This window comes from Ambystoma mexicanum, chromosome 6p, assembly GCF_040938575.1.
Source record: "Ambystoma mexicanum isolate Mex_15411 chromosome 6p, UKY_AmexF1_1, whole genome shotgun sequence".
NCBI lineage: Eukaryota > Metazoa > Chordata > Amphibia > Caudata > Ambystomatidae > Ambystoma > Ambystoma mexicanum.
Genome location: NC_090935.1, coordinates 1,002,689,145 through 1,002,705,620, shown reverse-complemented (window position 1 = coordinate 1,002,705,620; position 16,476 = coordinate 1,002,689,145). Strand labels below are relative to the sequence as shown.

General features: G+C 42.5%; 1 long non-coding RNA gene across 1 annotated transcript in view; it reads left to right on the top strand.

Moving 5' to 3' along the window:
- LOC138510139 (uncharacterized) overlaps positions 1-16,476 on the top strand; it is a 570,058-nt gene that overhangs the window by 55,310 nt on the left and 498,272 nt on the right. The gene's annotated exons all lie outside the window — the stretch shown is intronic.

Sequence of the window (16,476 nt, the reverse complement as noted above, 5' to 3'; positions counted from 1 at the left end):
TGGACAGAAGAAATGACTGAGGCATTTGAAGAGCCGAAAACGGCCATAGACACGGCTCCAGTGTTAGGGATCCCAGACTATCAATGGGAATTTTACTTGTTCTCACACTCCAACAGAGTAGTAATGACCGCAGTACTGACGTACAAAACAACCATGGGCCATAAACCATTAGCACATTACAGTGGGAAATTCGACCCAGTAATGGGAGGATACTATTCGTATGAACAGGCACTAACAGCTGCCGCATTCACAGTGGAGAAATCAGCTGGTATTACCATGGGATGCAGCGCCACTCTCTTTGTGGCGCATGCTCTCTTCACAATACTAGAGTCAAAAGTACACTGAAAACACAGAGGGCTTCTGGATATGAGATAATAGTATCAAATCCAGCTATCAAGGTAGTGAGATGCCAATTTATGAACCCAGCGATATTCGTCGCCGAACCTATAGAGGAGGATGACTGTATGCGACTGCACCACAAACATAGAAAGCCATGATGACATCCCAAAGGTAAAAGAGGACGCACTTGAGGCGGGAGAAGTACTTTACATTGACAGGTGTTCCACAATAGGCCAGACCACAGGAGAAGGGCATACTAGGACGGCAGTAGTGAAGTTAAAGGAGGATGGAACAAGTTAGATGGTAGTAAGTGCACGATTACATCACATTTTTCAGCACAATCTGCTGAGTTGGTAGCTCTAATACTGGTGCTAGAGCGAAGTAAAAACAAGGAAGTGACAATATATTCAGATTCAGCCTATGTGACATCCACAGTGCATTCTGGGATGTCACATTGGCTGAGGAGGGGTTTTAGATGCGCCGACAGGTCACCAGTGCAGCACGTGCTCCTATTGGGCAGACTGATAGAAGCACTCCAACTACCACTGCGCATAGCAATTGCGAAGTGTCAGGCCCACACGGGGGGATCCCATCTCCAGGGGTAACCAGGCAGCAGATGCAGAAGCAAAACGTGGGGCATATTTTAATGACATCTTAGAAATGGACACCCCATCCCAAATGCGTAATTATTGTTAGGGAGAATTCTCTGTTTAGGCTGAATTTCCTAACCTAGTGAGTCCCCCAGCAGCTTTGCTGGATTTCTGGAGTTTGTTTTTTTTCTCCTGCCAAGAGTGAGACTCTTTTTCTCCCACTCTTGGACATGATTTGTGGTGTTCCTTTGAATGTTAATGTGTTTTATGGGCTATGGGGTCTTTTACTCCATAGGGTCTCATGTGTTTTTTTCTATGTGTGTTACACAGCACCCTCCGTGCAGTAACACAGGGGTGTCATAGCGACCCCCCCACCATAGACTCCATACCCTGGGACTGACTACCGTCTCCCAGGGCATGTAAAGTCACCATTGACTTCACTAGTCCCAAATTACTAACAGAACCAGTACAAACCATCATATTGTGGACGTACTGGTAGGGACAATTCGACTGCCCCTGGGTCTGTTGTAGAGGGGGCACTGTCCCGTCCCCCCTCGTCGAGTTTTGGCTGGTGGCAGTGGATTCTACTTTTTATATTCAACCGCAAATATATCTCTATGGGATTTTCCCATTGTTCGAGGCTAATACTTTTTTTAACATAGCCTCTAACATACCGCCGGTTTATTTAATTAATACTAATTCTCCGGTTGGTATTTTCTGCCAAAACTCGGTTTTAAAATGGCGTTTGTGTTCGCCTCTGTAACTCCAAACCAAAGGTCGAGCCCTTTGTTCTACTTTTGGCGGGCTTCTACACAGAAGCTCTCCAAAGTGGTGCCACTCTGTCTGGGTACCACAAGGGGTGTGGGAGGGGGTTTAGGCACCTTGGTCTAAGTTGCCTTGCCAACCCAAGTCACACTCTTGCGTGATTGGCCCAAGTGGTGAGCCACCCGGCTCACCACTTAGCATGTTTGATTGACAGCTAGGCTGAATGAATGGAGTTTTTTTGCATAAAAGCAGGGCTTTGGGGACTGGAACTTCAGAAGTCGCCACAGGACCTGAAAATCCAATGAGGGAGAAGCTGAGCCGACCTGCTATGACGACACCACCGGTGGAGCCCTGCTGAACTTACTCACCACTTCCCAACGACAGAGGAGATCTCCCTGCTGGAGAGTCTTCTTCCCTTGACTGGTGGGCACAACCAGTTTACCTTCTTTTCTCGCATCCCAGGACGTCTCGTGGTCGAATTGCCGTGCCAAGCACCCCGGCAACCGGATAGCCACTTACCACTGGACCGCGAATAAAAGGACTGCTCCTTTTAATTGAGAACTCTGCAGCTGGTTTCTTCCCTGGCAGTGCAACGGACTCCTGTTTTCTTCCACAACGAGATCCTCTCTTCCCCCGGACGAAGCACCGACTTGCACCCGCTGCCAGGAACAACTGCCCCCACTGGAGCGTTCTCACCATTTTAAGGTACCGTGTCCGCCAGGCCTCCCTTTCTAAAGATTGCTACAAGGTAACAATAACCCCTTAACCTTCTGGACTGGGCTGGCCGCCTTGACCATCTAACTGGTCCCTTTCTTTTGGTCCAACTCTTTCTTAACCTTTTAGGAGACTTTTGGGCACTTTCAACCGTGTGACCTTGGACACATTTCGACCGGAGCCTCTTAAAGTGGGTCGGGCCTTTTTGACTTTGACTTTACGGTTTTAACCTGCCTTCTTCTCCTACTGTGTTCTTCCGAAAGTGTTGGGATATGTTTCTATCTTTGCTCTGCCTTTCTCTCCCTCTTAACCGATTGATTAGAGTGCCATCTTCGTTAAGCGCTCACCGCTGTCTGAAAATAAGTGTTGCTTTACTTAAGACTTGTCGTATAATCATTGAAGGGAGTGTATATATTTTAGTGACCATGTTTTTGAACTGCTTGATATTAGTGCCTGTGTGTTTAACTAGATGTGTTTTTAAATAAATAATTATATCTCTTTTACACCAAGGTCTGGTCAGTGTTTGCTTGTTCTACTGTGTTCTTTTGACCTATTGTGAATACTCTCTATACTGCCTAACTCTTCTTGAGAGAAGTCTGACTGCTCAGCCACAACTACCAGGTAAATCTGGGTGGTACAGACTGCTACCAATTGGGTTTACTGTCAACCACCTGTAGTCTTAAATCTTTTGCAGTGGTCCCAGAGGGAACTGCGCAGGTTTCTGCCTAACAATTATGTACGAACAATGGTGTTGAAGGAGGGGTACAACGCATTACCAGTAATGCAGATCATGGAATTGCAGGGAGCTGCACCCAGGGAAGAGAAGGAATTGTGGTTGAGAAGGGGATGCTCCATTACCCAACAGACGCCCTATGGCGACAAGAAAAAAACAGGAAAGATAGTGATACCATTATCTTTATTGTACACAGCACTGACACAACTTCACCATCCAACCCATATGGGGAAGGGTGTACTTGCTGCTCATATTGGAGAAGACTGGTTTTGTCCCAAACTTATGCAACATGTGGCAGAATGTATGATTAATTGCCTTTTTTGGAAGCAATTTACAGCAGGCCATACACTAAGGATAGTGAGACGAGCCATACCTCACCCAATGGGTCCATTCCAACACCTTCATGTCGATTATGTTGACATGCTCCAAGTACGCCAGGGCTACTGCTACATGATGGTAGTTGTGTGCCCCTTTTCTCGGTGGAGCGAAGCCGGTCCCTGTTTCCATCTGATGCCATTATGGCAGCAATATCCCTGGTTCGGGAATGTTTCCCACAGTGGGGCATGTGCGAGGTCCTGCGGTCTGACAACGGCCCTCACTCTGCCAATGAGATGTTTCATCGCATCACAACCCTGCTAGTTGTACAACACAAATTCTCTTGCGCGTGTCACCTGTAAGCGAACGGGATGTGTGAGCGCCTCAACGGACTACTCAAAGAAAGCATAGCCAAGATAAAGAAAATTATGAATAAGAGCTGGCTACATTGTCTACCGTTGGTTTTATTCGCCTAGCGCAACAAATCAGTGCCCGACCACCATTTAACCCCACATGAGGTAGTAACCGGGAGGCACATGCGACTTCCCCTGGCTCCTCCCACTAGGGCATTGAAAGATGCAGAAAAAATGCCTGATGTTTTGGGACACAAAATGTATGAGTACACTGCTTCCTTGATGGCTAGTGCCTCTTTTATTTCTTGCCAACTGCAGAGAAAACGGGAGATGCCCAAAGGTAAAGAAGAAAGCAACAATTCAGAAGCATACAGGGAACGATTAAAGCAACCGCCACTTTATCCTGGAGAGGCTGTCCTGCTGAGAGAATTCAACAGAAAATGGTTTAAGCCAAGGTTCACGGGCCTGCACATCGTTGAGAAAGTAACAGATCGAGCAGTGAGGCTCCAAAGTAAAAAAGCATGGAATTACTCTCCTAGCAAGGACAGCGAAAGCACCAACGTTCCACAAGAACGCCCAGGAGAGGCCAATCCATGATAACTTGCTCCAGAGGAAAAGAGATAGGGAAAGAATTACCTAAACATCCAGAGTGAGGATACACTGTTTGTTTACTATTTTTCTTTTCGCACACTTACAGCATTCATCGTGAAAGTTGCAGCTGTTATTGCTCCATTGTGCCATGCTTCCCGAAGATCCTCACCCTGTGACCTTCCAAGGCCAATTTGCCCTTTTTGTTAGAAATTCCAACCGTACATGAAGACCCTCTCCAAGTTCGTTTTTTCGTGTTTTCTGGCCTATTTGTCCCAAACATACCCACAAATGAATAGAGGAAATCCATTGGTACTTGCAGTACTACGTGACCCTAGAATATGCATTGTGTGGGAATAGTAATTTCTTATTGCACTAGCCCAACCTCATGACTGCAGAGCTTAAAAATAATAATTACTAACATGATATGATATGATATGGCATTTGTAACGCGCCTATACACAAGTGTTTCAAGGCGCGAAACACCACAATAATGCATTTCTAGCACATTTCAGGTGGTTCATCAATATCTTCAAATCTGCACAAGGTTCTGAAGTGCAGTAAGTAATGAATGCAATTATTAAAAGTGTGCTAATGGTGTATTGTGTCTTCTTTTTGTTTGGTATCTTTGCCTTATTTTTTGGTGAGTGTCTTTTGTTATAGGAAATAAATATCAGATCCCTAATAACACAACACCGATTCCGGCAGGTATGGCTACCATGTCAGGTGGGGAGGTAAACACTGAAAGATCAGTAAGAAAAGGTAGACGCAGTGCTGATGTAGATGTAGGAGGGGTTGATCACTATCTCGTTGATACCGCTCTACTATCCAATAACATGTGGTACAAGCACATGTCTAAAGTAGGTAAACAAACCACTGGGGAGAGCTATGTCTGCTCTCTTAACCCCTACACCATGAGGACCTCCAGAACATTTGTGGCAACTGAAATACCAGCAGCAAGAGCACAGTGCCTTATGTATTTTGCGATATTTACCACCCAAGGAAGATTCCAAGGGCAAACAGCAACCTTAAGATGGATGCCCAAAGCAACATTTAACTATGAAGATAGCTATATAAAGACACTAAACATGATGGACAATTATTGGAAAAAAGACCAAGCTAAACAATATATCACTGACGTCCCACAGAAAGGGGAGACGAAAACAATAACATTGAAAGAATGGCCATGTCCGAAGAACGGGTGGGTAAAAATAGGAGGAGAGCCATGATGATGGGCAAGACCACAGATGCTTGTATATGGCCAGGTTTACACAGCTGAAGGGTGGAAAGAAGGAGTAGTAGTGAGCAAGACACAAACGCTCCCAACAGTTCCTGTTTGTACAATTCAAGAAGAAAATTACAAATGCCTAAAGGAATGGGAAGCGAGTGCGAAGTTACTGACCTGGGTGGAGACTAAAGCTGGACAATGCCCATAATACCCCTGAAGAAGGCGGCATTATGTTTCCAGAAGGATGGAGCAGTAAAAGTTGGAGAAAACACAGAATGTAAGCAGACAGTAGAGGTTCCATGCATGAAAGTTGGGACAGCAGCATTAATGGATCATTATTGGGCCTGTGGATCCAAGTCATAGGAGAAGCTGCCATCCAACTAGGGAGGAATATGTTCACTGGCACACATCAACACGCCAGCATAAGTAGGTCCAAAGAAAGACATCAAAACAGAAGACTTCCCTAAAATGGACAATGCCAGAAGAAAGAAGAGGTCAGTAGAATTAACGAGGGTGAAAAGGGGGAACTACATATTCTCAGCATCAGAAGATTCTCTGGCCAACATACCACCTGAGCACCAGTTGTTCAGCAGGACAAAGATGTTCTTCGCAACAGCAGTTCCAGCAGTACAGACATACAAACATGCAAAATGGCTCCAGATTACGAGGTGGGAGCTGATGCAAACAATAAACTCAACAGTAAACGACTTCAACGTCCTCAAGGAAGAGCTCTGAGCAGTAAGTTTGATGGCACTCCAGACCAGGTATGTCCTGGACCTCCTCACAGCATTGCAAGGAGGAGATTGAGGCAAGATCGGATTATCTTGCTGTACGTTAGTTCCAGCAAATGATGAAGCAAGCGGGACACTGACTGAGGCAGTTACTAGATTGTCATGAATGCATGCCAAAATGGAGGAAGAAGCAAAGGGTGCAAGAAAAGATGAAGATTGGCTGTCATATATATTCTCATGGATACCTACATGGATGGAGAACAGACTGAAGGTATTGCTAGCAACACTAATACTGGTGCTACTGACACTGTGTGTGATCAGAATATGCATCACACAATGCCAAAAACTGCAGAGTAAATGGTAGGAATTAAAGTATTAGTAGAAACAACTTCCGATGAAGATAAGATAATAGAAGCTCAAAATACCCTGAGGACTCAAATAACAGGGTACCCACTGTTCCCGACTGGAGTAGTGTTAGAATATCCCAACAACTATAGGACTATAGGAGTAAATAGGTGTGGTGCAACCCAGAAGGAGACTGCTGTTAGATGACATGTGGATTAGATGATCAAGCGAAACGTTGACTGCCAAGAGCAAAGGTGAATAGGTTTGGAGAAGTGGTCGACAGGTTGACCAGAGCGGGGACTGAAGAGAGGGTCCCTAGAATGGCCCTCGAAATCCCCTAGTCACGTGACTTCCCAAATAACAAGAAATTATAGATGTGAGTTACTTTTTGGTCAACCCTCAGGTGGACCGGTGCATTCCATGTATGTGAGCAGATATCTGCTCAGACAACCTTTAAAACCCTATCTAGCTGATACCTTTGTGGATCCAGGTGCTCCATCACTGGACCAGATTGACTAATGATAAAAATCCAGCAGTGCTGACGTCATTAGTGACATCATGACATGGTAATGTTAGCCACAAAGTAAACTTGCATCCCTGCATGATGTTACACAGACAGACACGTGCACATATGAAGAACATGCATACACAGTAATGTAGATAGAGGACAGATACATGTACATACTACATGTACATACTGTCAGAAGCCTTTCTCTTTTCACTAGCCAAGCGCAGAAATGCAAGAAAGCAATAAGTCACATAGAGCCAGCTTACAATCGCTTAATTGCAGCTAACCATATGGAACTAGAGGGACGTATAAGGGGTTCTATGTCATTTCATTGACGGTCAGAATTTTTTTACGAGTATTGTTTACCTAAAAACCTCCTCGTAATCGCTATTTTTTAATTTTTGGGATGTTCACCCAAGCCCCCATCCCCTATTGTTTTGTAACTTTCCCCGGGACCCACACCCCTTATATACACTTTCCCAGAACCCTATATATTTCGATTAGTTTTTTCAGTAAAAAAACCCATTGAAATTTCAACCGTCGATGAAACGATGTTATACCGTATATGGAACCTGGAAGAGTCAAATACTACTAACCCCTAAGGAGAATAATAGAACATATATGTAGGGAAACCACAGACTGACTAGTGAATTCACATGAATCCACAGGCCTCAGAATGAGGTACGAAGAGATGCAGCACAAAGCATAGGGCCAGTGCTCACAGCCAAGGACAAGGGGGGGTGGAACATTCCTGACTCCCAGGGCAGGGAGCACCCGCAAAATAAAATCATAAATCCTCACAAATTGCAGACCGAATAGCTCCGTTTTGCAGTCCTCACCCACATGCCTCAGCCAAGCCGAACAGTAGCCATTTACCCGTGGTGGGAAGAAAAGTGGTTCCTAGCGATGACAGACAGAATTATTACATGTGTTGCCCAACGAACATTGCAACCTACAGGCACTCTCCCAGGCTAGGTGGCTATACCAGTGGCAACAAATGGGACACACAATCTTTCTCCTTACCTTGAGAAGGTACACTGAGCACTGTGAACAGAGCAGGGTCCCAGACCTGGGGAGACCCACTCCAGGCAATCAGGGCACACAAATCCTAGGGTGGTGTGCAATGGGGCAAGAACCAATGGTAGCCCTGCGACCCTGCAACAATGTAATAGATAATTTTTGGGGCAGTCTCGGGCTGACCCACCTGACATGGAAGGACCAGTTAGGCCACTCATATAGGGGACACCTATAGCTGATACTACCCGTGCTACCCAATAGAGCTTACTCTTATGTTTTTGCGGAAGTGGTCTGAATTGTGATGTTATAATGGGATAAAAGCTCATGACAAGTGCTCAGGAGCTGTGATTGCTGGAGGTTTTGTTGTTTCCTGTATGAATGCTGTCTGTTTTGGAAAATAAAAGACAGTTCTGCTTTGCTCCATGGCTGAGTCTCCGTCATTGCCTTGGGAGGGTTTGGTGGGTCCAGGGTACTCTGTTAAGCTGTGATTTGTGGTGCAAACCAGAGATCCTCTGGACTACTTTACACCCCATTTAACCCCCCCATTAAAAACAAGTCGACTTGCAGGCATTGAAGTAGAAAACCACAAACTAACTGTTGTCGATGTAATGACATAGAATCCATCATTTTGCTCACATGAGTGTCTGACGTCAACACTTTGAGGCCGATGTTGTTATGCACTTTATAAGGAAAGCAAAGACGTGCGGGGCGGCATTTTTGTGCTATCAATAGGCACAAGTTGAATATCCCTTTATTACAAGGTAAGAATTGCTATAAAGAGGAGTGTTTTTGTGAATCCAAAGATGGATATTTTTATACAGTTAGAGCCAACCTTCCTTTCCCGTTACTGAGAGAGAATCAAATCATTGTTGGGCAAAGAAGAACACAAACCCACTGTTACATAAAGCTTGCAGAATATGAGCATTATCATTGCATGTACAGAATTTGATATTGGTAGTAAAATCTCCAAGATAAGCCACCTGTTCACGTTTCAACCCACAGGTGATTGACGTTACTTTTTTTGCATCCCTTTTAGAGTCATTCTGATTACTATGGCAACCTTTCTGTATTTCTGACAGATATGGTGTATCAGGAAAGATAATATTGACAAATGAAGTTACATATAGACATTCAGGTAATAATAACTGCTCAGCCCTTTTTGCTATAATGCAATTACAAATAAGGAATTTAAGACATATGATATTGTTTTGTTTACACACAGAAGATACTACCAACTTGAGCTATTATGAAAAGTCTAAAAATTACAATGTTTACACCTCTGGTGAAACAATCGCCTGCAGGCATGTTTGCTAATTTCTGCTCCTGAAGAGAATTGCAAACTTGATTAGAGGAACATAAACATGATGAGCATAATGTTGTGCAATGCATATTTGTATATGTTGTTCACATGGGCATTAAATGGCATTTAAAAAAGATGTGCCTTGCTTGATATTTTTAGATGACACATGTTTATTGAAGTAAGGAATGCAAATGTGTTCATTAATACAAACAAGAGTGGGAACTGATTGTTTTTTTTACGGTCATATGTAAGAACTGGTGAATATGTTTTTTACAATAATGTATAACAGGATTGTATCTTTTTAAGTATTATGTTTGTAAGAAATAAGGGTATTAAAAATAAACAGAAATTCATGTGAGACACATTGGCCTGCCTAAACAGTATCGTAGACAGATTTTTAAAATCAATATTTTACTTCTAATGGATATTAGTGCATAAGGATTTTGTTTCCCCAGAGTCCTCATTTATTCATGGCCTCAGTGTCACAAGGATGTTTCTTGTAATACATTAAAATGGAAAGTATTTTCAATGTTCTTTCTTTTTGGTTGAGTGAATTGTAAAAGCATTCACAATCGCTGATGAAAGGTGTTTCATGTTCAGCAATGATTACGCTAAAGAGCTAGTAGAAATGGTTTCATTGTTATGAGATGAAACAAGAGAAAGTGCAATTTCCATTGCAAACAATTGGCATGAAATGAAACAACTCAGGAAGAAACTTATTAGAACAGAATTCCATGGAGCAATTATGTTGGAACTAGTGGAAAAGCATGTGTACACAGGCTAATGTGCGGAAAGGAAGACATTTTCAGAGTGTAAATATATCCTGTGGTGAAAAGGATCTTGCTCCTTTTACGTGGAGGTGTATTAACCTCAAACAAAATGTCACAGAATCCATTGAACATTCAACATAGTACATACAGCCAATTGTTCTATCAGCTCCTCACTGTCTTGGATTCCACTTACGGGTTTTGGACTCAAATATATAACGTTGGGCGATGTCAGAGTAATACAATTCATGTGGAGCATGATTCGGAGTAGACATAAGATCATAAAATAAAGTACATTGATATGATAAGATATGATATGATGTGGCATTTATAACGTGCCTGTACACAAGTGTTTCATTGAAGTCAAATTAAGTTTATAACATGAAGAATATTCTTAATATAATAATACATACAAAATATTACAATGAATAATTACATAATACATAAGTACATGGAACACATTTTATTTTGTTAGAGAAGTAGTGCTTAATCAAATGAATTTCTATTTATATGTTTTTCTAAATGTATATATTTTCTTAGTGTATGCAACTTGAAGTATTCTGTTAAAGTAGTATCCCTGTCTTGGGCCTTTTCTTCAGATAATTGTATGTTATCATTGTTGAAATACGCATTTTGTTCACCTGGAAGATGAACTTGAAGTCGTATTGTTGTATGCATAAGGCAACAGCTCCCTCTAGTGGTGATAACAGGCAAAGTGGGCAGGATGGCTTCGGACAAGCATATATCTGGCCTTATATTATATAGTATGAGGATATTTAAAGAACAAAGTTTTGCCACAAGGCCGAGTGGTGCACAACAAACCATGCCTGTTCTTATTCAAAGAAAAGTTCAGGGTAAGGTAGAATTACAGCACCAACACGTGCGAAAGAGATTGGGTTATTTTTATTATAGAAACAGCTAAAGAAACAGCACAGAAATTAGAAATGGATTTAGCCAAAAAGGAAACAGTTAAGAACACTGTATCAGTTGAGAAATATACGAAGAAACTAGCAGAAATTAAGTCACAGATGGAAGAATTTAAGACAGATTTAAACACGTGAAAAGTCTGAGCTAATTTTGCACATGAAATGGCATTCCCATTTGCAAGGAATGGGTAAAAATCATATGAGAAAACTATATGAAATGACAACACTCAAAAGACGAATCATAGAGTTTGATTCAGAAACATCTCAGAACAGCCCAAGTGAATATTGCAGCAGCAATGAAAATAAACAAGCAGAGGTACTCCAACTCGATATAGCAGGAAGGTCCATAAAGGAATGGTAATTTGACTAATAGAGGACAGTTGAGTGAAATAAATCCACGGCACGCATGGCTTTTTTTTGGGTAGAGGCCAAAACAGAGAAAACTGTGACGAGCAGCAATTAACAAAATGGAGTGGAAAACATTGGTAGACGGACGTGTCACAATATCAACTTATAGATGCACAAGAAGCCTTAAATAAAGGCTTAGGTTATGTAGCTACTTAAGTGGGTCACCCTTTTGAGTTTAGGTTAGAATTTGAATAGTTCATTAAATAATATCTGAATTATGGACTTTTGGGACAACAAGAAATATTATATTGACTGAAAACCCCACAGATTTGAGAACATTCTCCCTTTTCTATCCTCCTCCACACACACCCACACACACGCACACACACACACACCCACACATACTCCCTAGCATCACAAGTTATTGAAAGAAAGGTTTTGGAATTAGAAAAAGAAACAAACAAGCCTTTCCTGAATCACAGCAAAAGAATTATCATTAATACAAAGCCCCTTCAACATTGACTACATCATTTTAAGAAAAGCAGATAAAGGAGTTGCTATATTTGTGCTGAATAGAGATGATTATGTACAGGAATGCATTAAACACCTACAATATGAAAACAGTTATTTACGATTCAGAGTGGGTCCAATGAGGAGCCTACTTGGAGAGCTGTCTGGCAACAAAAATTCCAGCCCATTCCGTTCCTGTTTTCAATTCCATTCCTCTGGGCCCGGTCCAGGTTTTCTTGGTTGCCCACAGATGCATTCTGCGATTTGCTGTACTGAAAAAGATAAAAGAGAACTATATCTAGAAACAGTACTGGGAGGCATTGTGTGACAGAGGGTGGTACCCACATTTACATTCAAGGCAAGTGAGGGTGTTTCAGGGATGCCCCCATCCAACTCCCACACCCCACCTCTAGGACACAACTGGATCTGATTTTCCCCCTGCAAAGCCCCATGCCATGGTCGGGAGGGGTCCCTACTCCACCTTGACAGTGTCCAGTCCCACACCCTTTCACATGCCACCACCCTTTCTTCTAACCTCTGTCCTCGTTTGGGTTAACACACTTCAGCTTCTATCCTTCTTTGACTCCTCCACCAAATTCAAGCAGAATTCCACACACAGATAGTTTGTCGTAGGTTCTTGGTGAGTCCTCACACATGTTGCATTAGAGGGCAGCAAGCCACTTCCTTATTTCAGTTCAGGAAACCACAGAGGACAGAGACCGCCGAGGACATAGCAATTCAACAGAGCATGGATTATTAATTTTCTTCCGAATTTCCAGTGCTCTGCCCTAATATTGGCTTTTGCCTGTATTTCTTCTTGATTGTCTCAGTGAGCAGTAATAATCCACTTAGTTGGTATTCGGTGAAATGCTAAAGTGAGCTTAATTATGCAGATAACAATAGAATCAGTAATTTAAAAAATGCTATGTCTCTTCCACCACAAGAATAAGGATAATTGGTTAGTAAAGGTTTGAAGTCAGATGGAATAGCTTCACCAATTGTTGGCCCCACGGAACCATGTTTTAGACAAATCTCAGACAAAGCAAAAAAACTGATAGCATGACTAGCAGTCTCCACAGTGAATCAAATGAAATTGACGCATTAGTTCAAAAAACACCAATAGGCTTGCTGCACTCATTTAATGCAGCATGTGTGAGGACTCACAAAGAACCAACGGCAAACTATCTATTTGTGTAATGCTGCTTGATACTCACCTGTTGGAGGACCAACAAGTTGCTCAGACTAATTTGGAGGAAAAATGCAAATACATGTAAATGATTACCTGAAAAATGTCGATTGGCAAATGTAATTGTAAGTGGATTAAATTGAAAACAAAAATAGTATAATATATTCAAGTAGAACTTTGTCTTTACATTCAACAAGAGGCCTAGATTAGTTTAGACAGCTCCATTTTGAAGTTACATGCTTGCAGTCAGGATAAAGAAGTGACATGTGGCACACTAAGGTGGCACTTACTGCAAGCTTGCTTTCTGCTGCAATGGCACAAATATCCACAACCTTGCCAACACTGCCAAAACTATAATTGTATATTACTAACTGAAGCGGCCCGAAACAAATGAAGATAAGAAAGTGTGAGTCTTAATTGAATTAGGGATGCACATCTGTATTGGTATCTCCAGAAGATGGGAGAAGTGACCTTGAGAGACTAGATCTGCTTGTCTCCTCATAAAAGAGCTTTGTGTTAATTGGAAGGAGTGAAATCCTCCTTAGTGTTGTCACAGAATCCTCCACTCATTGTTTTGAAATCAATATCTCAAGAAGCTATAAAAATCACTGCAAAGGGTGTCAGCAGCTCACAGGGCAATAGATATATGTCGGAGTACACACTGTAGTTTTGGGGTGACTTAGAATATAACTTAGCATATAACAGAAACAGGGTGCATACCAGACTGATCTTTGTGGAGACAGGTAGCCACAGGAACTGAAGGGGCAGTAACTTGCTAAAAGCAAAGTGACACATAGAGAAAGAGAAGGCAGGCAATATGCTGGGTAACACAGATTGATCAGAATAAAGGGTGTGCTGGAATATGATAGGGCGTCTCCAGGGAGATAAGGGAAAGCTCTTGGGATCAGTACCAGCAGATTATTCCTAACAACAATCATGCAGCGATGTCATGGGTAGGACGCGTGATGAGATGGTTGTACTCAGTGTAAGGGTAAAGCTGGACACCATATACTGACAGGTAAGAATCCAATGCACTAGACTAAAGCTATGGAATTCTTTCCCTTATCTTAACAGAGAACAGCCCAGGGGGTCACACTGTATATGGATACAGAGCTGAGACACAAAAGTGGACCAGTGTGTAATCAAGACGGAAAATCAGAGTGGATAGAAATAACTGAGTACAGGATAGGCAGAGAAAAGAAGCAAAGAGCAGAATCTGTAAACCGAGGCTGTAGACAGAATCTATACAAGCACTACTGAGAAGACACACATGATTGTTGGCATAGAGGAAATCATGGACCAAGAATAAGAAGAGGTATCAGGGATTTAGGCATGGGAAGTTGCCATATATAAACTTAAAAACCTAGCGTTCTAGGAATATCATGAAACATAAAGTATTAGTAATAGGAAAGGCAGTCGGTCACTGACAAGACAAGAGGTTGCTGCTAACTCAGTGAATGTGTGGTTCATGAAACTCAGTGCACTAAAGAACTGGTACTTAAACTATGGACAGAAATATAATGGATACAACTTAAATTGCAAAGGGAAATGGGGGGGGGGTACAGCTTTGCCAGAAACAAGGTGAGTCTGTGAGCCGGGAAGGGGGGGGGCTGCTCACAGCAAAACAAGATTTTGAGGAAAGCCAGAAAGGCTGCATAAAGTCCTTCAGAAAAAGGATTAGCTTTAACAGCAAACAGGATAGAATATGAAAATCAGCTACAGCAGGTAGGATTCAGTAGCCAAAAGCAAGATGGCATGGAAAGGTTGAAATACTGCATAAAGCAGGGACTCTGGGTAAAGGCAGTTGATAGAAAACTTTGTACTTGCTAAACCTCAGAGTGAGCTTATAAAGCCCTCCCAGTTCACAGCCAACAGGGTGGAGCTGATTGCAGCCTGAGGCAGCTGAGTCCAATTAAGCCCATTCCAGGCTTCAGTAGCTTGCATCAGTGTATTGTAATTGAGGCCTCTTCCTCTCTTAGAAGCCTAGCCTGCAGGAGCTTGTAACAGGGAAATGCAATCAGGCTCTCTCCAGCTTGTAGCAGCGTGTTGGAACTGCATGTATTTAGTATGCCTCTCCCAGCCCTTTGAATCTGGACAGCATGCGCCTACCAGAATGCATCAGCTGGTTTAACCCAAAACCTGGAATGGAACATGAAAGTAGTTTGGTCCAAGCCTGCAGCAGTAAAACAGGTAAATGAATGCCATGGCCATTTATGGGTTTTAACGTGGTAGTTACGCTATGAGCAAAGTTTATGAATGAGTGCATACAGTGCTGGTGGGTAGCAGGCAGGTAGATTCCTAACACAAAGGCAGGGTAACAAAGTGACTGGATTGCTTTTTAATTGTGTGCTTTGCATTCCTATGTTCACTCCGCAGTGCTGCTATTGAAGATTTATCGAGCTAACCTCACCCGAGATTTGAGTACTGTGTCTGGTTTCTGAAAACAACAAATGGACTTAGTTATCTGAAGGCCTTTTCATCACCACATGATTTTCCTAAAGAAAGGCAGATCATAGATTGGGTTACAAAATGCACTACGGATGTGCATCCCAATAATCTCTCTTTAGAAAGAGGTCCCTTTCAAAGTTTCACATTTTTAGGAATGGGGCCCTATGAAGGGGACATGTTAATGCTAAAGTTATTTGCTGGCAGCGGGTAGCACTGATGAACTGGATAGTTCCGTTTTTGCTATATATATTGTGTAAGGCCTGCCCTTACCTGTGCCTGCCATAAAAATCCCACAGATTTAAGGAGAACTGGTGTTTCTTCCTAGTCCTGACCTCACAGGCTAAGGTAGTGGTGATTTCAGCTCTAGCAGCCATCTTGTCTTCCCACTGACATTAAATCAAGACTCTATATTCATCCACGGTTGCATGTTTAATCAGGTAACACCTGCCTTGCATATTGTATGGGTACACTGCTAGGAACACATTTCTCTTTTTTATTTCAAAATGGGCCCCAGCTTGTCCTAGGGCACTCTTCAAAAGTACTGATTGTAGACCATCAAGCCCATCTGCCTTACTAAGGTGCATCTTTTCTTCACTGGCAAAACATGCCATTACATCCCAATTTACGGCCTTAGTTTTGCTCAGAGTGAGATTGCTGTGGTGTCGGACATCTTGAAACACTTGTATACACTGTATAGGCGCGTTATGAATGCCATGTCATATCATAGGAGGGTGCCCAGGCCTTCTCTTTTCTGATGCATGTTTT